The 23872-nt window shown below is 36.5% G+C and overlaps 1 long non-coding RNA gene across 1 annotated transcript; it reads right to left on the bottom strand.

The window, feature by feature from the left end:
• Window positions 1-538: 538 nt before the first annotated feature.
• LOC134472118 (uncharacterized) lies at window positions 539-22113 on the bottom strand. The gene is made up of 6 exons (XR_010041981.1): window positions 22003-22113; window positions 8457-8582; window positions 7470-7557; window positions 6150-6246; window positions 5781-5892; window positions 539-4026 (listed from the first exon to the last, which is right to left on the bottom strand). It is a non-coding gene; the product is annotated as an uncharacterized LOC134472118 (long non-coding RNA).
• Between the last annotated feature and the right edge of the window lie 1759 nt (window positions 22114-23872).

Genomic DNA, 23872 nt, shown 5'->3' with positions numbered 1-23872 from the left:
ATGTCTTTTGACTTAAATACTTCCAAAAACTTTTCTTTCCAAATACTGCTGTCGAGATCAGTTGTCTGTTTCATCACCCCCACCATATTACTTTCTCTTTCTGTAATTTTTCCTATTTCTCTGGCTCACTCATCTTTTTAAATTTATGGTCTATTGACATATGGATGGTTGTCAGCATCAAAGTCATAGTCATTCTCATCTTTGGGCTTAAAACTATCCATATATGGGCTTTTTCTACATAAATAATCTATAATGTAAATGCATATTCATTGTTGTCATTGGTTACATATGAATAGCTAAAATAAAGGCACAAAAGTTCATAACTTGCTTCCCATTGTTTAAAGGAAGGACATCAATACTGGAAAATAAAGTGACCACCTTCTTCATTAAAGATCAGATAGATCCGCATTCTGAATGGAGGCAGGGACCCCGACATAAGGGTTCAAGGACTTCTCCATATGCTCTTCTGTGGAGCTCTCCAGCCACATTTCCACCATCTGTGCTTCCTTTTACCCCCAGGCTTCATTTGCAAGAACAATTTCTTCTTTTTGATATAAAATTTATTAATAGAAATTAATAACAGAATTTTTATTAATATATTTCCTTACATAAAATTTCAATTATTAATACAAATCTTCCAAACTCATATCACGGTATATTTTGTCATTCAGGACATCCCCTTCTGATAAAATTTCAACTTTTACATTGGTTTTCATATTCCATATTAAAAGTGTTACTTTTATTTTCTTTTTCTTATCACCTTTATGTCTTTTATTAATAAACTTTATCAGTTTGATGTGTCTGGAATTAGCACTGTACCACTAGATCCATTTTGAATACCTTTTGTATCTTCTCTTTTAAGTATTTTTTGTACTGCTATATCTATATCTTGCCTCCTTTTTTCCTGTGCTTTCCAATTGTTTTCTCTCCAGACTTTTTCTCTTTGGTCACGCTGATAGATTTTTTTTCTTTATTAAGTGATGTTGAAATGTTCCTGTAATACAAGTTAGGATGCTTATCACTAAGTTCCTTCAAATGTTCCTAAGGTCTAGATAATATCTATAATCTTCCTCTCCCTTAGCCCAAGTATGTTGATAGATTCTACTTGTAGTTTAAACATGTTCCAGGTCTTGGCTTTTATTTTCTTGTTTAGCTTTTGATCTTTCTGTTTCATCATGAGGAGGAAATATATGATATATATGTGTGTCTCCACAATCACTTTGGAAGTATATCATCTAATAATCTCTTCAAAAGAGAATACAGGGCCAGGTATGTAGCTCAGTAGCTCAGGAACTGCCTGTCAAGTACTAGGCTCTGAGTTCCATTTCCAGCGTCAAAAAAAAAAAAAAAAAAAAAAAAAAAAATCAAAAAGAAACACACTTTCTGAATAATCAAAACTTAAAATGTCTTTTTTACTTTCAAAATTGAGTATAATTTTAGTCTTCTATGTTTAGAATTTTTCTCTTAAAAGACTTTTTAAATATTGTGCTATTTACTTTTAGGGTGTCCATGGATATATTTTCTGTTAGTCTTACTTTTGTCTCTTTGTAGAATACCTTGCTATAAATATTAGCAAGACTTCTCTTTGAATCTTTAGGGTTAAGCAAAAAGGTTATAACTACAAGGGAAGGTAAAACAATGGGTCAAATACTAACTGTATTTTTAGAAATGACATATAAATTTAACAAATTTGTATTATTTTCCAAATATGAACCTATTGTTTGCTTTTAAAGGATATAACACTGAACAATAAATTTAAGTCCACCTTGTGTAGATCCACGTTTTTCTGGGAGTAACAGTTTTATTCATATAGACATTGCTCATTTTATACATTATTCTTAGGAAGACTCGTAAGGAGCAAAGAATAAGTTAAGAATGTAAAACAGTATCAGCCAGACAGAGTGGGAATTGTGAAATGAGTTAGAAAAAGTTTCCCCCTAAAAGCAGTATGCATCCCTGGGTTTTAGCCCAGCAGCATAAGCACTGCCTGGCAAGCAGGAGGACTGCGGTTTGATCCCCGGAACCAATAAAACATACAAACAAATCAACAAACAAAACAACAACAACAAATATGCAGTGCTATTCCAGAAATATTAGAGACACAGGTGAGTTGAAAGATCAGGGGAAGAGAATCTTTATCATTAATCTCATTCAGTAAAAATACAGTAATTCAATAAGACACTAACTTTCAGTAAAACATTACTACTGATACAAGCTAGTATTTATAATGTCCTTTACGAGTTGACATTCTATAATTGTCTTTATCCTGAGGTCTTGTGCATAGAATTGTTACGGTTTGAATGTAATCTCTATAGTATGTGTTGACATTTGATTTCTACTGTGAGAAGTGGGATTTTTAAGACTAGCTCAAGAGCCCTCTGCCTTCATGAATGGATGAAAGCCATTATCGTGTGAGGGGGTTAGCTTTTGAAGGAGTGGGCTTCTAAATAAAGGATGAGTTTGGCTTAATTTACTTTCTCATCTTGCATATGCTTGCTTGTTCATTCTCAGTCCAGAAAACAGACCAAGACAAAGATCAAACCAACAACATAGAAAAATGATGTTTTCAGCCAACCCAACTACTAAATTGTAACACAGTTGATTCAAAGATTCATATCATATTAAAAATCAATCAATAAAACTCACCCCTGGGAAGATTTTTCACTAACAGCCTTATAAAACAACCTTGAGGATGTAATGTGCGAATGTCCATTTCCTTATGTTAGAGTGGTAAAGTCAAAGGTTATGGCTCATTTCTTAATTTAACATGAAACACCTTCTGAAAAAGAAAGACTAGTGAAGAAAGAACAGAAAGAATCTTCGTCACTCTTAAACCTAGAAATGCGGAAATTACATGAGACAATTGGGTGAGAATATCATTAACACTGGGATTTGAACACATGGACTGGAACCAGCAGAAAATCAGAAGTCAGTCTGAGTTGAAGTTTCTATGTGTTTTCTCCCCTGAACTGTGAAGATGTGTCTTGGGCAAGTCACACCTGGGGCTCCGGAGGATGATGGGGCTACTGAGGGGCTACAGGATTCTCCACGCCTGTCTGTGTTCAGAGCAATGGCACAGCGGAAACACGGTTCAGAGGCAACACAGCACACAGTTCCAGGTTGGAAAGTCAATCATTTCCTTTCCTCCATGCTCACTGCTTTCTCTACGAGGTAAAATCAAACTGGTCAGAAATAGGAGAATGAGAATGGGTGCATTTGGGTGTCTGCTCTTTTGCTGGACGTAGCCGCAGGAATCACAAGGAAAAATTAATGACAAAGTGAAGACACAAATTCTGCATTGTGAATTAGTGCATTTGTTGCCATTCAGCCCTTGTCAGCAATTTACAAAGATCTTAGCGTTTTAGGCTGTCACCTAATTTCCGTATAGTAAATAATCATAACAATATGTGCTCCGTCGACAAACAATATTCCTTTCTCATTTTTGTAAGAAGAAAAGTAATAGAAGCAAACCCTTCAATTTGTTCCATCTGTTATATTCATGTGACTGTCTCTTTTTTTCTTTTTTTCCGCAGATCAACAAGATAAATCTAGCTGCCTAGCTGGAAAAAAAAAAAAAAAAAAAAAAAAAAAAAAAAAAAAAAAAGGATGAAAGGGGCTCCATTGTGAACTGAAGTTTCAGTGGAGACACGAAAGCTGGCTGATGTTCTGAAATTAGCATGAAGCCGCACCAAAGGAAACAGAGGGATTCTTCCCTGTTGTACAAAGGACCCTGTGAACTTTCCAAATGCCTGCGATCTCATTACTGACAACACTTTTTGCCCTCCAACTTTCCACGTGGTGACCTATGGCTTCTGCTGGAGCGTGGATGCAGATTTCCTCTCCAGTGAAATAGCGTGAACGGAGTGAAGAAGCAGAGTCTTTAAGGAGCCACGCTGTGCACCACCGACATAATTAGGAGAGCTGCTGCGGAGGAGCGCGGAGGACGTCTAATGAGCCAGCGAGGATCAGGTGGAAAATGAGCGCGGCTGCGTGGTCAGGGCACTGTTTGAGTTTCCTTTAGGTAGACTGAAAAACAAAAATATTAAGCCTGCTGAAACCCGTCCAGAGTTTGGGGATTAAAAGCTCTAAGGAAGCTTACGCCACGGTGGAAAGAGAAGAGAGAGGAATGTGCTGCCTTCAGAAGCAGCTTCTGATTACTACACTTTTGACCCAAATTCACTTCGGAAGCAGCATCAGTGTCAGCTGGAAGAAGTCCCAGAAAATGTTTTTAATGATTTCAAAAGAGAACACAGGATTACAGGCAGACCATGTGATGCATGTGCACTGAAGTTTAAGAAAGATTTTAAAAACAAGAATCTGATTTTAAAAGCGTAACCATCAAAAGATCTACTGGAGTAGTCTTTGAATATTAAAGCCTTCAGAAGAAAGCATGGGAATGGTATAGGCCCTGTACATTGGGAGGTATTGCAAAGTTTGTCTGACTCTCCAATTGCTTATCCACATGAAGATAACCAATTTTAAATAATTGTTTTAAAAAATTTTTTGAAAATTAGTTGCAATCATGCATGCAAATACTTAAGTCAATAATATAACAGTAAATCTGGTATCTTTGTTGTTCCTAGAAGTGACACAGGCTTAAGACAGAGATGGTAGCAATAGACCAAAGGATGATCATGCTTGACAAATATTTATATAGTAATATAAGCAAAATCTTCTAGAGAAAGGAAGCAGGATGAATAGAAGTGACCTGATATAGAAACCTGAATAGCCACGGAAAGAAAGGCACTTAGTGTTACAAGAAGTACTAATGATGAATGCAGGGTCAGTAGTGAAGAGCCTGTAATGCTTTGAACCTTTGATTAGACAATTTCAGGAAGCACTGTTTTGAAATCACAATTGGTCACTAGGAAGATCAGATACACTTTAAAAACATAGGGATAATAAATTAGAATGCACCAAGCGTGGAATCAAAATGACTATTTAGGAAGATGTAACAACTCCTCAAGGGGAAATGAGGGTATCCAGGACAAGATTCTGACCTGAAATAGTAAAGACATTTGAGACATATTTTAGAAGGCTGGTGATACAAAAGAGGTGATGATAAGATTTGATTAAGGATCGGACATCTGGGTAGATGATAGTACCACAGCAGGATACTATTTTGGGGGGAAATGAATGTTTCTTTTTAGATGCACTGAAAGTTTTTGTTCCACTTAGACATCTAATTAAAAATGTTGACAGTCATGTATACAAACTTCGGTCTCAAGAGAGAACTGATTCAGAAATATAGGTCTGGAAGCCATTAGGCTACATACATACTGCCTTTGGAGTCTTAGGAGAAGGTGAGGAATAGAAAAGTTGACAATGGACTAAGTTAAGGATCCCTAGAAATTAAAGTGACTATTAAAACTTTAGTCTTCTCAGAGTTCTAACCTTATTTTATTTTCAACAAATTAAACAATATTTTCAAAATAAAGCTTCCCAATGCTACATTTACCAGAAGTATCTCTACATCATCATAATTATCATCAATATTGTATTAGCTTTGTTATTCTAACAAAATACCTGAGACAATCTACTTAAAGGGAAGAAAGTTTCATTTGGTTTGCAGTTTTTAAGGTTTAAGTCCAAGGTTAATCAACCCTACTGCTTTTGGTGGCAGTATATCGTGGTGAGGAGCACACAGTGCAGGAGTCTAGTTACCTCATGGGAAAGATAAAAATCCTAAATTTAAAATATAACTTCTAATGAATATGTATCACGTTCACCCCATTATAAAGCTAAAGAAAAACAAATTGGAAAACAAGCCAGAGACTTACCTGCATGTGTCAATTCTTGAAAATGTCTTGGATACATAATTTGACTGACAGCCATAACAGCAAATTTAGGAGTTGAGCTTAGCTGTCTATCCAAACTCCACATACCTGAGCTCTGAAATATGAATGCAGATAGTTAGGTATATATTATAAATAAATCCCCATATTTGATCTGCCAGACAAATGACAAGAACTTTATTCTTCTTCTTAAAATGACAAAACAGTATAAGTTTGCTGATTTCCTCTCTCAAGGACTTTCCCCTACCATCTCTGGTGCTAGGGTAATTCTTTCCTAATTAAACTGTCCCTCCAGGTGGTTCAAGCAGGCCTGAGCCCCCCCCCCCCCAGTAAGAGGAGGGAGGCAGTTCTGACCAATCAGAGGCACGCAGTCACCAAGCACAATAAGGTAGGCAAAATCTTCTGACACTTCCCCAATGGTTATAGGCATTTGGCTCAGTTGTGAAGTGGCCTTATAAAAGAGAAAGATAAAAGATTAAACTTTGAAGACATTTTGGAAGAGCTCAGTATCCTCAGAGTTGATTCCAATTGTATCGCAGAGATTTTCGTCATGCCAGCCAGAAATTTGTTTTCTTTTTTAAATTAATCATTTACTGGTAAATTTTAGATGTATATAATCACCACATTCATCATAGGGAATTTTGTACCTGTGCATGATATATTTGAATTCTTTTTTCCTATTCCCCTCTCTCCCTTCAACCGTCTTCCTCTCCTTATTTGTAAAAGTTTTGTTTCCGTTCTTCCCTGTTTTCTGTCCTTTCTTTGTCCTTCTTTCCTTTCCTCCTTCCCCACGTTTCTGCCCTTCTGCTTCTTCCCCCCTCTCACCTCCCTAGTTCCCCTTCCCCTTCCCACTTGAGCATTTTCTTCCTATTTCACAATATTTGCATTTTGGTCTCAATTTACACTTTCAGTTTCTCACACCAGAAAAATCATGTGATATCTGAACATGTGTATCAAATTGATTTCACTTAAGAGTATGGTCTGAAGGTTCAAACATTTACCTAGAAATGTCTCAAGTTTATCCCTCTGAGTAGTATTCCATTGTTTATTTTTTTTTTTACTTATCCATTCATCAGTTAAGTATTTGAGCTGTTTCCAAGATTTAGCTACTACAAGCTGTGATGCCATAAACATGGATGTGCATATATTAGTGTTGCTGATGCGTTTAATTCTTTGCAGAAGATACTGAAAAATAGGATAGCTGGGCGTAATGGAGTCTCCACCATCTCACTAATCTCAAATTATCATCATCACCATCTCAAATGGTCATCATTTTCATTGTTTCAGCTTAAGCATTCCCTGTCTCCTCCCAGAATAATTCATAATAACCTTCCTCCTAATATTCTTATGCTATTCAAAGTTATCTCAGATATAGTGGGTAAAAGAGATGACTGGATAAAACAAAACTGATCATTTCCCTCATATATAAATATTTTGGGGAGTTAAATTCTGCATGGCATAGAGGCTGGCTTGGTGGATGTGATATGAAATCCCTGGTTCCTTTGTCTGAATTTTCTCTAGATTGTTGTTCACCAATCTCTGCCTTTTACTTTATGTGCCAAGACCTTTGCTGCTGATAACTTCTAATCATGCCAGTTTGTTTCTTAAAATCATGTCTTTTTGTGCTTATCCCCACTTAAAAATGTTCTACCCTTGCTGGGTTTGCTAACACACCTGTAACCCCAGCACTTCAGAGGATGAGGCAGGAGGATCACCGTGAGTTTGAGATCAGCATAGGCTGCACAGTGAATTCAAGTCAAGCCTGAAATACATTAGAAAGACATTGTCTCAAAAAGAATTTCTACCCCACAACCATTTACGTTAGTCATCACTGAGGACTCAGTTCAATTAATACTTTTTCCTAATCTTAAACCTGCCCTTCACCCATTTTAAGAGGACCTTATGCCTTTCTTTGATGTTCAATTAAAGTCCTGTTCATGACACTATTAATATAGCTACCTTGCCTCATAAATTTAATCTTTTTGAGAAAATCTACTCTAAGTCATTCTGCATTCCATCATTTGGTAAAAACTTGGATCACGGTAAGTATTCGAATAAACACATAACTGGCAGAGAATTTTTGTAAAAACTCATACCTGGGACAGTCCAAACCATGCCTTCCCAAAGCAAGACTTCAGTTGCTTTAAGGATTGGAAAAATGGTAGACTGTGAGAGGCAAGATAATTCCAAATAAAAATGGATGGCACAGAGCTATTAGTGAAGTCTCCAAACTGAGGTACATACACATATTCTGAGGATAGTGAATTTAACTGAAGCCTAAGAGTTTCATCAGACAACAAACTTGGGTTAGATTCCTGTTGAACACTATTGACACTCTGCTGAAGAGGGCGGAGGATGTTATTTTGAGTCTTAATGGATGTTGCCAAAAAAAGTCTACCTAAAACTTATTGTATCATAGTAGATATTATATAGTGAGTAGTAGAAATAGAATACAACAAGCAGAAGGTTTCTGAAATAGTTTAAGTCTGAATTATGCTAATATTAATAGCATGAAAATGTATGAATATTAAGCAATATTTTACTGACTGAATATGAAGGTCTAAGGAGAAAAAGCATAAAGAATTGCTGGAAATATTCCAAATACAGTGTAAATGATGCTACTACTATGAATAATGGGGACTTCTAAAAGTAACCCAGTACCTGGAAGTCAATGCCGAGGTTTGGTTTCTCCCAGGCTGAGGTTGTAGTGGTGAGATATCCAAGGATAAGCACGAAGCACTCACATAAAATGTGTCACCACATTGTATCTTTAAAAGAAGCCTAGAACTGATAATAAGTTAAAAAATTACATCCATAATAAAAAAAGCAGAATAAGTAAATTTTTAGAAATAGAATGTAGACCTTGAGTTTTGAATGAGAGCAACGGTTAACAACCTGAGAGAACTTTTTTAATGTGATGGAACTATGTTAACAAAGGATTGTATTAATGTTTCAATGACTTTATAAATTTACTAAAATTTACTGACATGTAAACTGAGAGTGAATGAATACTATGGTGTATAAGTTATATTTCAGCAAAGTTGTTAAATTTGTCTTTTTGAAATGGCAAATGAAATCTAAGTGCTTGCTCTAAGAAGAACAATGGTGCATATCATAACTTATATGTTCATATAGAGAATGAGAGCAGAACACAGAGCTGAGAGCCAAAAACTAAATTTAGGAGACATTTTGAATCTGAATGGTTGGTGAAATTCAGTTCAAGATGCTAGAATTGTAAAGATAAATCCAAAAAGTGATTATAGCAAGAAAAATGAACAGATAAACTCAGCAGTTAGTTCTCAGAAAAGATCAACATAACTAACTTTTTAAAAGAAAATAAGCTAAACTTATGACCAATGGAGTAAAGAAAAGTATAATCACAGGGGCTGAGGATAGAGCTCAGTGGTACCGTGCTTGCCTGACAAGCACAATCCTGAGTTCGATTTCCAGGATCAAAAAAACAAAAAACAAAAACAAAAACAAAAACAAAAAAAAAAAAAAACCAAAAAACAAAAAACAAAAAACAACCAACCAACCAAACAAACAAAAAAACAAATATTCCTTCATTATTGTAATAAAATATAAAATTATGTTAAATTAAATTTAAAATATCAAAGACAAAATTTTCTAGAAAAAAATGTAAATTTAAAAGTTTTAAATTTAAAATTGATGAACACAACTGAGAAAGCCATTTTATACATTTGCCTAAAAATGCGATAATTAAGACCATTCCCTCAGAATGTTTAACCAAACTCCCACATAAAATGTGTAAACTTCAGAGTTTCACTCAACTTCTTAAACCTCAATTTAGAGGAGCCCTTCTAAAATAAGATAAACTACTATTCATAAGAGTTATTGCAAACATGAACTAACATAAAATAGTAAAATAAAACAGTGCACATAAAGAAGTTGACTGTTAAAGTCAGAGAGAAAGTCAGGCACCAGTACTGTGTGCAGTTGAGTTGGCTGATACGACAGGTAGGTCAAACTTGGGATAGAATTAGGTAAACAGTTTTTAATCTAAGACAAAAAAATTATCATTTCAAACTTCATTTTCTCTGCTCTATTACGTTATCCATCTGTAAAATGTTGCATTTTGTAAGGTCCCCACTCTCTATAAACAGTACTAAAAATTAGAAACTACATCTCCAAGCTCTGTCATGTTTGAAGATAAATAAAGAAAAATCATAGGATTAGGAAAACCTAATTTTATTTGAGAAAGCTACATTCAATAACTCACCACCACTTAGTTGTTAAGCTCTGAGAAAATTAACCTCCTCTCACTGTATCTGAGCCCTGCAGCAACACTACAAGTCATATCTCCATGTGTCAGATACTCTCTGGGTCAAATTCCTAGAGTGGGCACTGTGACGGTGAACATTTTGGAGCTTTCAAGTTATAGCACACAGCCAAGTGTGGACAGTTCCTTTCACCAGCACTGGTAATTTCAGAGAATTCACTCCCACATCCCCAAAAGACTATTGTGGGTGTCTCTACACATCCTAAAATGCCTACAGTATGTTTGCTTTTTAGAATTAAAGTGGAAAATGTAAAGCACAATGAAGATGAAGTTTGAGAAGAGGCCACTCTCTTGCTGAGTTTTCCTTTCTTTATTCTTCTTACTCCCTTTGAGTCAATTTTAAATCCTGCCATTGCATTGTATCACTATTTACATCATTTTCTGTGGCCTCTAGAGCATCACCTTGTTTCCTTCTTTCAAAATTAAACAAAATCTGAAAACCAAGTCAGAGAGCTGATGATGATTAAGCCATACCAATGCTATCAACCTCAGAAAGAAAAAGGGAGAGCTGCTAGAATCTGACAATACTTATAAATAAGAAAAAGTGGGAAAATAGAGAAATGAGAAAGACAGATAAATTAGGTCTGTCTCTTTGCACCCATTCCCCTTCCACCTGTTGTAGATCACCGCTGGCAGTTTACCCCTCTGCAGCTCCAGGACCTAAGGAAGCAAAGGATTCCTTCCAAGACCACAGCGCTGCACTGGTTCTAAAGCTGGCCCACGTTCAGAACAGCAGAAATGCTCAACAGTAACCAAACGTTCCTATCAGACTGCCTGTTTCTCCTCCAGGCCTGATTTCTTGGCAGATTTTTCCCCCCTTGCCTATGGAAATGTTTTAGCATTAATTTGAGACTGGTTTATTTCACACCCCCTACTAAGCACTAAAAAAAGGAATTCACAGAAATTCATGGGGTGCTATCGGTGACATTTTCACAAGTGTTAAAAGAATTTTTTGTGTTATTGTCTGCTTTTTTCTAAGAATCTTTTTGGTTTATGGCTTGCACTCTGAGTAACTCTTTGAAGATGATGACACAGTGTGACAACTATTGTCATTCTCTTTATTATGAACTTTTATTTTAGCATAAGATATAAAAGAAATGAATTTTAAATACATTTCAGACTAAGTCCTTCAACTCGTTTAGTTCACTGAATGATATAGATAGTTTAAGTATATTAAATTTTTAAAATTCATGCTTTCAACTTAGTAGGTCTTAAATTTAAATCTTTAAACTGCACTTAAGTAAACACACAGCCTTCTTCATCCATCCCATTTTTCCCATATGAAACTCTGTCCTGCAGTGTTATTCTTTAAAAACAAGCATGTTTAAGCATGTGTCTTCGGATACAGATGTTTATTGCTTTTAAGTATCATAAGTGTGCTAACCAAAAAAATTAGCCCTGAACATTTAGATCAAGTTGTTTGTTATGATTCTGTCTCATGCTTCTCTAAAATTTTATACTCTCATCTTTGGAGAACAAGTCAAGGGCTATCTTGTCATTTAATTAGGGACTATTAGTTGTCTTTTGGAAGCTCAATCTCTGCTCTCAGAATATATCACTATATAAATGCACTGCTTATAAAATACTGATTTTTAAAAATCAAGATCAAGGTGTCCCACTGAGGGAGGTGTACTGTCTTAGCTTGATGGAAGTACAATCACAAAATACCAAACACTGGATAACTTTGAGCAGAAGTTTATTTGTTTTACATCTCTGAGGGCAGGAAGTCCCACATCAGGATGGAACATTGTTAGACTCTGATGAGGGTTCTCCGTGTGACTTGAAGATAGCCACCTTCTTTCTACATCTACTCATGGCACGGAAGGAAAGTGAGTCACTTTCTATGCCTCTTTTTAAGCCCAATCCCATCGGGAGGGCCCGATGTACATAAATAATTTAAACTAACGATTTCCCAAATGTCCTATCTCCAAAGGCCCTCACTCTTGGACTGAGAACTTTGATTTACAAATACTTGAAGGATGCACTGCACTTCAAAGCAATCAGCTAGTGTGATGTGGCAACTACATTTTACTGTTAATTCATCTTAATGGAACATGGGAAGAGCAAGTTCTTCTAATTTTCTGAAGAGGCCAAGTTTATTTCTCCCATCCTTTTTTGGGGTAGTTGACCTGCGGATAATATGATATGCCAACATAACAATCAATATTCGAATTTACCTTTTTGTGTGTCGTTGATTGAAAGGGTGGACACTGTAGCCAGAAAAAGCCTCAGCAGGAATTAGGGAGCTCCTGTTCCCCCCCACACACCCCTAGAGATTTACCTGTAACCCTATACACCCCCACCCCTCGGAATCTGCCCCTGTCTCCAAACGTGCGCCAATGAAATACCTATGCTTCTCTAATGGCCTTAGGGCACTGCCCTAAGCTTAGGCTACTTATATTCCCCACACCACGTGTCTGTGTGAGAGAGATCACCAGATTTCAACGGCCGGCGTGCCAGTCCTCTCTCTCCGTGTTCCCAGAATAAAGGCCTCTTTTGTTTTATACTCCTCATCTTTTGGGAATATTTTTCATCTTCTGGAAATAATCCTCTCAATGATGAATCCAGGATTTTCACAACTTTGGGATGGATACAGCCTCTTGGCTTTGTAATAGTTTCCTTATGATTTTATTTTTCAAATCTCATCCTCAGGTGATAGTTAAAATGATAAGCAGGAAAGGGAAAAGCGGGGAAATCCTACTTCCTATGAACTCCTTATGTGCTACATAAACCCACTGCCCTTTGAGTTTCTGAGTTTATAAGTCATGAATCGAATGAGTTATAACTACATATATTTTATATTATTCACAAGAAATTTGCCAGATTTGTTGAAAAATGTCTCTTTATTTTTGAATTTTTTATTCTAACAACCCTAACAATTTTTTTTTTTTTTTTGAGAAAGAGTCTTGCCATGTAATTCAGGCTAGCCTTGAACTCACTACGCAGCTCAAAATGGACCCAAACTCACATCAATCCTCCTGCCTCAGCTTCTTGAGTTGCTGGGATTACAGGCATGCACCAGCATTCCCAGAAAAACATTGGTTAAATGAGATAGAGTAACACGTTTTTCCTTTGTCATATTAATGTTGACTTTTATATCGTTGTCTAATTACAGGAGTCTTCTAATCAGATTTAATTGATAATGGCATTTAGCATTTCTACATTGAGAGTTCAGTAAAGTGCTATAGGATGAAAATGTCAGTCATATGAAGTATTAATAAAAAGTATGGCAAATTATGAATTTAAAAGTCATTATAGTGAAAGACACATTGTCATTAGTCCTCTTCAAAATACTCCATCTTGTGTGAAATGCACTTGTAACATCCTTGTTGCTACTTTGTGAAGCAGTTCTAGAAATCTTCCTTTGTGTCTTTAGTTGCAGTACTGTGCCTGAATCAATTCGAAACGTTTACCTTTTTGCTTTGGAGAGGAGACAGAAGTTGCACAGTGGCAGATCCTGTGACTAAAGCAGGTGAAAGCATCCCACAGTGTTTTTAAGAGCCAGATTTTGAGATGGTACACAGAGCATTCATCATGTTTTCATCACATGTTGTAAAGACCCTCAGGAAGGAGTACTTCCAGAATTGATTCAATAAGTGACAGGGGTGATGAGATAGGTGTGTTTGAAGAGAGGGGGCATAATTTTGAGTAGAATTAATGGAAATGTGTCTTTTACTCTAGTAATTTAAATAGTCACCATAATTTTTGAACAACCCTGTATTTTCTGTATCCCTATTTACATTTAATTCATTTATTTCTGTAACACCATTTTGTCATTGTCTCTCCAGTACTTGACACTGGAATAAGCTCTTAAGATGCTCTCAAATTTTTTATTTCAAAAAAATGAGTAATAATATGTACTAACTGAGCATTCGGGTTGTGGGAGATCATTTGGCAGTTCAAGGGAAGCATGCAAAAAAGCTCTGTGAATGACAGCTATAAGGACGACACAGCACAGACCAACCAAGGAACATACAGAGACACACGCAGAACACCTAAGGGAGCATCAGGGAAGACAGACGATGCTGGCCCTCTCACACATGGGAAGAACGGAGAGGATGTGTGAGAAGCAGTGGAGGCAAACAGCACAGATTAATCTGAGCAAAGAACAAAAGAGCTTCCTAAAAAGTCAACAAGTAATTAAATGATTTTTAAACATTAAGATTATTAAATAAAAATATGCATTAAATGATCACGGTTAAGTGTCATGTATTATCTCAGCAAGTTAGTATTCTTATAAATTTGAAACTTTAGTATGATAAAATGGATGTGAAGAAAACAAAGACAGCCTAATGTAATGAGTTATTATTTCCTCTTATCCTGAAGTATGATTTAACTCAATTTAACCCATAGTTTCATCATCTATCCTACGTTTCAGCTATGTAATTTTTATTTTCTCATGTTATGGGGAGAGAAGTTGAGACAGGCTTTTGCTATGTAGCTCAGACTGGCCTCCAACTCACTGTTACCTAGTTGGGTTTCAGACTCATGGAAATCTTTCCACCTCTGCCTCAGCCTGTTGAGTACTGGGATTATAGGTTTGCACCACTATGCCTGGAAATTACTGTATCTTTTTTATAATCATTTTTTCCATTTAAAATTATATGAGAATAACTAATTTTGGAATCATAAATATTTGTAAGTCATTGGCTATTAGTTTTTTTTTAAAATGATACATAACTCAATAACTCATTAGTATGATTCAAAATAATGTCAGAGAGAGAGAAAAAAAAAAAAAAACTACAAGATTTTAACATTTAAAGGCAAAATATGCCCAAAGAACATATTCTGCATAGAAGAAACTATAATCTTACTGAGTCGTTTATTTTTCTGAGTTTTATTATGCTGTTGTAAATGTCTAAGGACTTACATATTGCCTGAAATATTTTTAAGAATTTGTCTGCATGTAAGAAAATATCTTAGTCTAGAATTACTCAGAAGCTTCCGGGAGAACATGGCGGACAGATAACAGCAACTACCAGCGGCTCTCTGAAAGACTCGGCTCAGAAGCCAGGAATGGTGCGGACTAAGGAGACATAAGCAGGTGGAGATATGCTCTGCTGACTCAGGAACGAACTGGGCTGAGAGAAGCCAACTTGGAATGCAGTCCTGGTGCTAAAACAGGAACAGAAAAGACTCGGTGTGGAGGCTGGAACCGCGCCATTGTAAGCCGCGATTTGGGTTTCCCGCCGCGCAGCGGCTGGCTGCCTCTACAGCGGCTCGGCAAGGGGAGAGACGTGCAGAAGCTCTGAGAACGGCAATCTGCGAACGGCAGGGAGGCGTGCACTGACTTATGGTGAGGTGAGTGAGAGAAACTGACACTCTACCACAGTTTGACTCCAGCAGAGGACTTTCTGGGCCCGAGCAGTCCTGCGGGAGCAGGGCGCAGTGGCGACTCCAGCCACACATCCCCCTCTCGGGCGGGATTGGTGAAAAGTGCCTGGCCTGCGTGACGCTGCCGGCGGACCTGGTAGACTGTCCCAACCCAGATCCCAGAGCCTGACGGTGGCCGGGAGGGGAGACGCGTAGGCTGCCTGGTCCGTAACTCCCTGGTGCGCAGCGGTGAGTGGGAACACCTAACTGGCGCAATTCGATCAGGCTGTGGCTGACTGGGAGAGAAGCTGGGCCTCTTATATAAGCTTGCATATATAAGGAACAGAGAAGAAGAGGCAGCATGGGAAGAGGCAGCAACAAGAAAGTCTCCTCGGCCCCCAATTCTGAGAAACAGGCAATAGCAGACACCGCACCAATACACATAAGGCACCATATAGAGAGCCTCATAGACCAATTCAGGAATGAAGTTATCAACGACCTGAAGCTAGAAGTATGCAGAATAGTTAGAGAAATGCTAAGCACCACCCAAGAAAAAACAGGTGATGGAATGGAAGAACAGAAAAAAAGGGGAGAATTGTTTGATGGAGAAAACAGAGAAAGCATAGAATACGTGAAGCAGGTTCAAAGGGACTACCAAGATACTAAGAAGTCTATCGAAGACTGGCATAACAGCTTGAAAGAAACTAAGGACAGACTATCTGAACTGGAGGGCAGACTTGTAATATGGGAGAATGAAATGAAAAACTTCTTAAAAATAACAAAGAAACAAACAGCAATAATACAAAGACAAGAAGATGATAAGAGGATCCATAACTTAAGGATTAAGAACATAAAAGAAGAAGTAGGGATGCAAACAACTGAACTACAAAAGCTACTCACAGAAATAATCCAGGAGAATTTTCCTAATTTAGCAAAAGGTAAAGATACTCAGATGTATGAGGCATACAGGACCCCAGCTACCTACAACCCAAACAGAGCAACACCCAGGCATATAATAATAAAAATTCCAGAAATTCAATACAAGAACAGAATATTAAAAGCTGTAAGAGACAAGAAACAGACCACTTACAAGGGAACACCCATCAGAATTACAGCAGATTTCTCTGCACAAACCATCAAATCACGAAGAGCGTGGGGGGAAATAATTCAAGCATTGAAAGATAATAATCTCCAGCCAAGATTGAGATATCCTGCACAACTGTCCCTGGAAATTGATGGAAAAACAAGGTGCTTCCAGGATAAAGAGGAACTGGGGGAATTTGCAACCACCAATTCAACTCTACAGAAAGTATTGCAGGATATTCTAAAAAAAGAAAAATACAAAGAACCCAGAAATAGTGGCGGGAGGCCACAACAAATGGAGCAGAGAACAAAATGAAGAAGACAAACTGACAGCTACTGACAGAAAAAGAGCTTAACAGAAATGAGGCAGAGAAGATTGGATGATAGGAACAGCTATTTTGGAGAAAATGACATCTTAATAGGTAATACTGATTTAGTATCATCTTGTTTTGAAGTCTCATCTAGCTTTTGTCCTTCTGTCTCCAATGGTCTAAATAGGCTGTATCTTATTGGATTTTATTATGTACGATAGTATAAGCAAAAACCTTTTAAAGACAAGGAGATTATACAGAAACCATTGTTCATTTTCTGTTAGTCGATTCTAAATACTCTGTAATGCTGTCATTCTCTTGAATGGTTTTACATTGTTTTGATATACTTAATGCTACAGTATACGAAGTTGTACTCAAGGATTTCAAAGAAAGAAACAATATGGTAACTACTTTTAGGTTAGGATTATCTGGTGGTGAAACACTATTCTGCTTAAATGGTTATGTTTTGATCTGCGCTGTTTCGTTGTTATGCCCTCTTTTATCTCAATCTCCACTCCATTATTTACTTTTTTATCTTTATCCTTTTAATTAAAGGAAAAAAATAGCAGGATATATTATAGTAACCCATTTTGACTTTTCATTACCTTGATTTAAAGCCCTGTATTACTCTCACCATCTGGTTTTTAACTGATGTTCCCCTATTCTGTTTTGCTGGATAGTATCAGGTTCGAAAGTTTAGGCATCAGCTGTGAAGATAATGAGATTCATTATGACGCCCATTCTTTTTGACTTTTAGCTACTTTTGAAGACCTACAATGTCTCCAATGTTTTGGTTTTGTCGGTTTTATTCTTTACTGTTTTGTTCAATTGTATTATAACTAATGATATAGGCAATTCTATTAGAGATAGCGGGAGACATTATGGTAACCATTGTTGATCACCTGTATTATGTTTTTACATTATCTATTATGTCCACCCTTTTGACTTGACCGATTCTGTTCTGTTATGTCACATTTGGTTTTACTCTCTTCCAAAAAAGTAATAAGAACCGTGGGAGCAATGAAACCCAAAATGTGTAATAGTCATGGTACAAAAGAGAGGAAAAGAAAGTACTCTAAACTATATAACTGCATGTATATTTAAGTGTATAAGATAGAAAATGATATCACAGAGTTTTATTGGATCAATGAACAGAACTGTTTGCAGTATCATTGATGGAATGTCCACTTTACAAGCTTTAATTTTGTGACTTGAACAATTATTTCTAAGATGACAATATGTAATCCATTAACTAGTGATTTCCTACTGTTCATTTTTTTTCTGTAAATCTGTATAACTTGTACCCTTTCCCTGCTTTTTTTTTTTCTTTTCTCCTTAAATAAAATTAAAAAAAACAAAACAAAACAAAACAAAACAAAAATAGAATTACTCAGAAACTTTCGTCTTCTGGTCTAACCTGTGAGATAATTTTCAAGAGAATGACATACAATCAACTCATTTGTTGGGGACCACTACTCAGCAGCTCTGAGCAGGATTTAAATTTTACTAATTGGCTTTCTATGCTTATCTGTGGCTCTGTCATAGGCCTCTGCCTCTTGCCTGGCGATGGGAGCTGATTGATAGTAAGTGAACCTCTATGAATCACTGCTCCTGGCTGAGGCCTATAGTGGTCTGTGAGGCCAGAGATACCACAAAGGGCAAGATCACAGCTGAAGACACTTTGGCTCCAACACTAATTAAGTATATAGAGACTGCAGCTGCAGTCATCTCTCTCCTGCAGTCTCAATTCTACCACAAATGTTATCTTGGAGATAAGATGCTAAATTGGCTTAACCTTCTACTTGGGGAAGTCTTTGAAGTGATCCACAAAGTCCTGCTCATTTCCTGAAATTTCCCCACCTTTTGTCTTAATCCTAATAAAAGTGGGCTAATCCAGAGAACCCTTTGTCATAGCCCTCAGAGTCATGAGCTCAACTAAAGGGTTTTGACCCTCCTGGAGCCCTAAAACTCATGTAATTTGTCTTTTTTTATTTAACCTCTGCCATACACTCATTTGGAAGATCAGGGATCGGGGGTCAGCACCCGATACTCATTAATTTATTGTGTTGCTTATTGTTTCTGGTTACCTATCTTTTTTTTTTGCCAATGTCAATATTTTTGAGCTTTCCACTATTCTCATTAATTAAAATCACATAAAATATTGTTTTGACACTTTTCTTTTTTCCAAAGCATGCCTGACACAATGCTGTGTATCTTGGAGCCTATTTGTATTGAGAATTTGGTGCAACAGAAGTTAATAAGCAAATTGTGTAATACAAAAAAACAATGTTAAGGGCCAGGGGTATAGCTTAGTGGCACAGTGCTTGTCTGGTAAATGCAATGTCCTGAGTTTAAATTCTGGCTCCATAATAATAATGTCTTAAAATTGTTTATTAGCAACCATTGTCCTGTATAGTACTAGACTCCCTACCATGAGCAACATCTCATTCAACAGGGCCTACCTTGGACCCAACATTCCATGTTTTATTGGTACTGAATACCTTCCAAAACATATTGTTCATTTTTCATGTAGAACACATTAGCTCTCTGTCATCTACCCCAAATAACGTTCAGGTTCATGTTTCCCTACTCAGAAACTCAGGACTATGTTGCTAAACAAGGATTACCAACCTCTAAGTTCTATCCCTTTAATAACAAAGAACCTGAGGGTTCTTTATAAGTTTCCTTACTCTAAAAAAGATTGAAACCTGCTATCTATAGCAAGACCATAAGAATGAACTAATTTTTATTTTGTTTTCCTCATACATCAATTTTTAATAACTATGCAAACAGGCAAAACACCATGATATCAAGTTATTCCCTAATTATCAAAAATCTGTTTAGTAAAAAATTCTATTAATTGCTCAATTTTAATACCAATCTAATGAGATTGCTCAGAGCACAGATTTAAAATCCAGTATTTCCTCTTCCCTCCCTTTTTTCCCTTCTCAATTGAGCATTTTCTTCCCATTTCCCAAGACTTATTATACATTTTGATCCTTATTTACACTTTCAGTTTCTCACACCAGGGAAACAAAGCTATGTTTGAATGTGTATGTCTAATTTCACTTAAGGATATGGTCTCAGAAGGAGGGAGAGAGGAAAGAAAGGACAAGGAAAAAAAGAATAGAAGGAGAAATGTAAAGAAAGCTTTAGTAAACAAAAGGAGAGGAACAGGGGTTGAACCAGGGAAGGGAAATAGGAAAAAAGAAAAAGAAAGGTATATTATGCACAGGTACAAAATCCCTATGAAGAATGTGATCATTATGTAGATCTCAAATGTACCAATAAGTAAAATGTTTAAAAATTTAGTACTTTGACCACATTATATAAATTGCTTTCAATCACTTTGCTGAAGACAGGGGCTTAAATTATGTAGGATTAGAAAATAAATAAAAGGAAAGTAAAACTCTAGTCAGAGAGAGATACAGAGGCAGAGAGAGAGAGAGATTCTTTCCTCTGTTGGCATTTGGATTATTGTAAACATATTTTCTTGGTCTCTAGAATTATGGCTGAGTCTAAAATTGGAGAAACAACCATTTACATTTCTTTAGAAAGTTTTTTTTTTGTTTGTTTGTTTTTTAAACTCTGGAGCCCCAACAACTGCTTTTGAGCAAAGGAAAATTAGGTAACTTAAAAAATTAAAACCTTGCATTCTATGTTTCTACTATACTGTCATTATAGTAGGTTTTGATAGAACTGTGGAATGGAGGAAGAGGAGGAGGAGGAGGACTGGCGGCGGCTGAAAAGATAAGTATAAAATATAAGTAACCTTTATTTTGGGAATGTGGGGAGAGACACCCCCGACCCCCTGGGGTGTGGCATCTCCACCCCGGGGCCTGCGATCTCTTCGCAGAACACATGGAGTGAGGCACATAAGTAGCCTTGGCCTGGGGTGGAACCTAAGGGGCATTAGGGATGCACAGGTAGCCCATTGGTCTTAGTTTGGCACCAGAGGTAATTTCTAAGGGTGGCGGGAGATAGGAGCTCCTTGGCTTTACCGGCTACAGAATCCGGCCTGGGCCAGCAACCCTTTCAGGTTTATCTGACATATTCTGAAAATACAGCATGGTAATGCACCGGTATTTAAGAGTGAAACACAAGAACAAACTGAGATACTGCCATCACCCACCAATCTGTGTGCAACCACTGGTGTTTCTTCTCCTTTTTTTCAACAGCAAGGAAGTGACATCTGACTACTTGTTTGTAAAATGTAAGCTCATTGCATTAAAATACATTAGCTTGAGAATTAAAGTTGCTTGATAATTAAGCAAAATTATATACAATAAAAAACCCAGAACAAAAAAAAGTGTTTCAAAGCAAAATGCATAAAAGACAATAAACTATTCATTTTCAGATCCACAGAATCAGAATTGTTTTGAAATCATTTTAAAATAATTTTTTGCGAAGATATTTTCAGTATTTTTGCACTGTTTAAATAGTAGTAAGATCTTTTAGGAAACAGGAGTTAAAAACCATACATTTTCTTTCAAATTAATCTGATTTAGGCTCACGTTTCAGAAAACACACTGGTATTTGATCTGCAGATGGGAAGGAGGTTAGAAAAGATTCCCAAGGAGAAAAATTATTCAATTTTCCAAAATGATTTAAAGAAAGTGTTTATTGATGTATCTAGTATACTGAATTTCCTTTAAAAAGTAAAGTTAGAGTTAACTAGTAAGGTCTCCATATCAGGGCACTAGGAAAGCTCTTGGCCTCAATTAGGTGGCCAGATCTGCCTTGACCTAACTGCTCTGTCCCATCTTTCTGATGGAGCAGTGGTTCTCACAGATCGATATCTGGACCCAAGATGACCAGTACTCTCTCTCACCAGCCACTTCCTTAGATCAAAGGAAGTTTGCAAATTTCTCATTTATGTCAGTCCAATTGATGAGACCCAACAGGAGGGAGACTGGAAGCCAATCCAATGATACACATGATCTTATGGCCTTTATCTTACTGAATACTCATATATATATATATATATATATATATATATATATATATATATAATTATTAAGAGTTTCCGATACCAAAGAATTTAAAATGTGAATCCGACAAATTAGGATGTTGCTTGAGTTTTTATTTTTAAATGTAAATTCTAATGGAGAAGTGACTGTTAATATTCTTCATACAAATAAATATTTTCTATTCAAACATGTATAGACATTTGTTTGAAAAACTAAAAAGAGGTACTTACAGAGTGGCAGTAAAATGGAAGAATTAAAAGGAGCAGAATTTCAAGAATTTGGCTGTGATTGTCCCAGGACTGCGTGGCTGGAGAGAGAAATCTGAAATCGTCCCTCCTTTTCTCCCCTGGCAAAACTAGACCTGCTGGAATGCCTGTGACACAGTAGGATGCTGGCTAAGGCACGCATGACAAACAGGCAGAACTAGAGGTGTGGAAATGTCTCAAGCAACAGTAACAAATAAAGCCAACAGGTGTTAAACCAAATAAGCCCTAACACAATTGTAGTGAGGAACCTAAATATCCAACTGCAAAAAATAGGCAGATAAACTAGACCACCACCACCACCACCACCAACAACAACAACAACAACAAATCAACAAAGAAATCTTAGATTAAAATAAGCTTGAGAATAAGTGGATGTGGAGATGTCTTACAGGGTGTTCCTGTCCAAAACATCAGAGTACATCTTCTTCTCAGCTGCACAGGAGACATTCTCCAAAACAGACCATATATTAGCTGACAACACATGCTTAATTAATTGTAGAGGAACTGAAATCAGCCCATGCACACTATTTGACTATAGCAGTGACACTGGAAATGAACAGCAAAGGAAATCACAAAAACTACATTAACATATATAAATCAAACAACACCCTTCTGAACCACCAATGGATTACAGAGGAAATTAAAGAGTAAATTAAACAGTATATACCATTAAACAATAATACTACCTACATACCAAAACATAAGGGATGCAAGAAAAGTGATGAACTCGCACATCAGGAAAACAGAATGAGCTCACATAATCTAATGTTGAATCTCAAACTTCTAGAGGAAGAAGAACAAATCAACCCTAAAACTATTATGAGGGAGGAAATTACAAAGATAAGAGCAGAACTTAATGCAATAGATACTAAGAAAGTAATACAAAGAATCAGTGAATCAAAAGTTGGTTTTTTGAAAGAATAAATAAAACTGGTAAACCATTAGCCAACCTCGTCAAAAAGAGAAAAACAAAAGCACAGATACAAAGAAATTAGGAATGAAGAGAAGAAATCACAGCAAATCCCAAAGAAATCCAGAAGACCATCAGTACCTATAATGAGAGCCTATATTCTAATAAAACAGAAAACAGAGAAGAAATGTACAGATTTCTAGAACCAATCAAATTGTCAAAACTAAATTAAGAAGACAGAAAAATTCTACAATGAAATTCTTCAGTTAGTGAAATTGAAAATATAAATTAAAATTTACCAACAAAGAAAAACTCAGGTCCTGACAGACACACAGTTGAATTCTACAATAAATTTATAGGAGAACTAATGCCACTAATGCTGAAACTCTTCGAAGAAATTGAAAGGGACACAGCACATGCAAAATCATTGCTGGAAGCAAGTATTACCCTGCTTCCAACACAGAGAAGAATGCATCCAAAAAAGGAAACTAGGTGCCAATTTCCCTAATGAACGTAGGTCAGAAAATTCTTAATAAGATGTTGGCAAACAGAAAGCAGCAAACCATCAAGAAGATTATACATCGTCACCAAGTAGAATTTATCCCAGTGATGCAGCATGTTAAACATATGCAAATCAATAAATGTAATAAACCATATTAACAGAACCAAAGACAAATATCACATCATTATTTCAATAGAAGCAGAAAAATCATGTGATAAAGTCCAACACCCTTCATTATAAAAAAAAAAATTCTACAGAAAGTTGGAATCGATTTTTACCTCAATATATATAAAAGTCATCTATGACTAACCAACAGCTAAAATCACACTGAATGGTCGAAAACTGAAAGATTTTGCTCTAAAATTCTAAAATCAGGAATAAAAGAGGGAGTCTAATATCACTGCTATTCCCCTTGTGGGTAT

The sequence above is a fragment of the Cavia porcellus genome, unplaced genomic scaffold, assembly GCF_034190915.1.
Source record: "Cavia porcellus strain 051 isolate PalLab524CR breed Dunkin Hartley unplaced genomic scaffold, mCavPor4.1 scaffold_22, whole genome shotgun sequence".
NCBI classification, from domain to species: Eukaryota; Metazoa; Chordata; class Mammalia; order Rodentia; family Caviidae; genus Cavia; species Cavia porcellus.
Note: the sequence above shows the minus strand (reverse complement) of the source record. Positions and strands in the feature narration are given on the sequence as shown.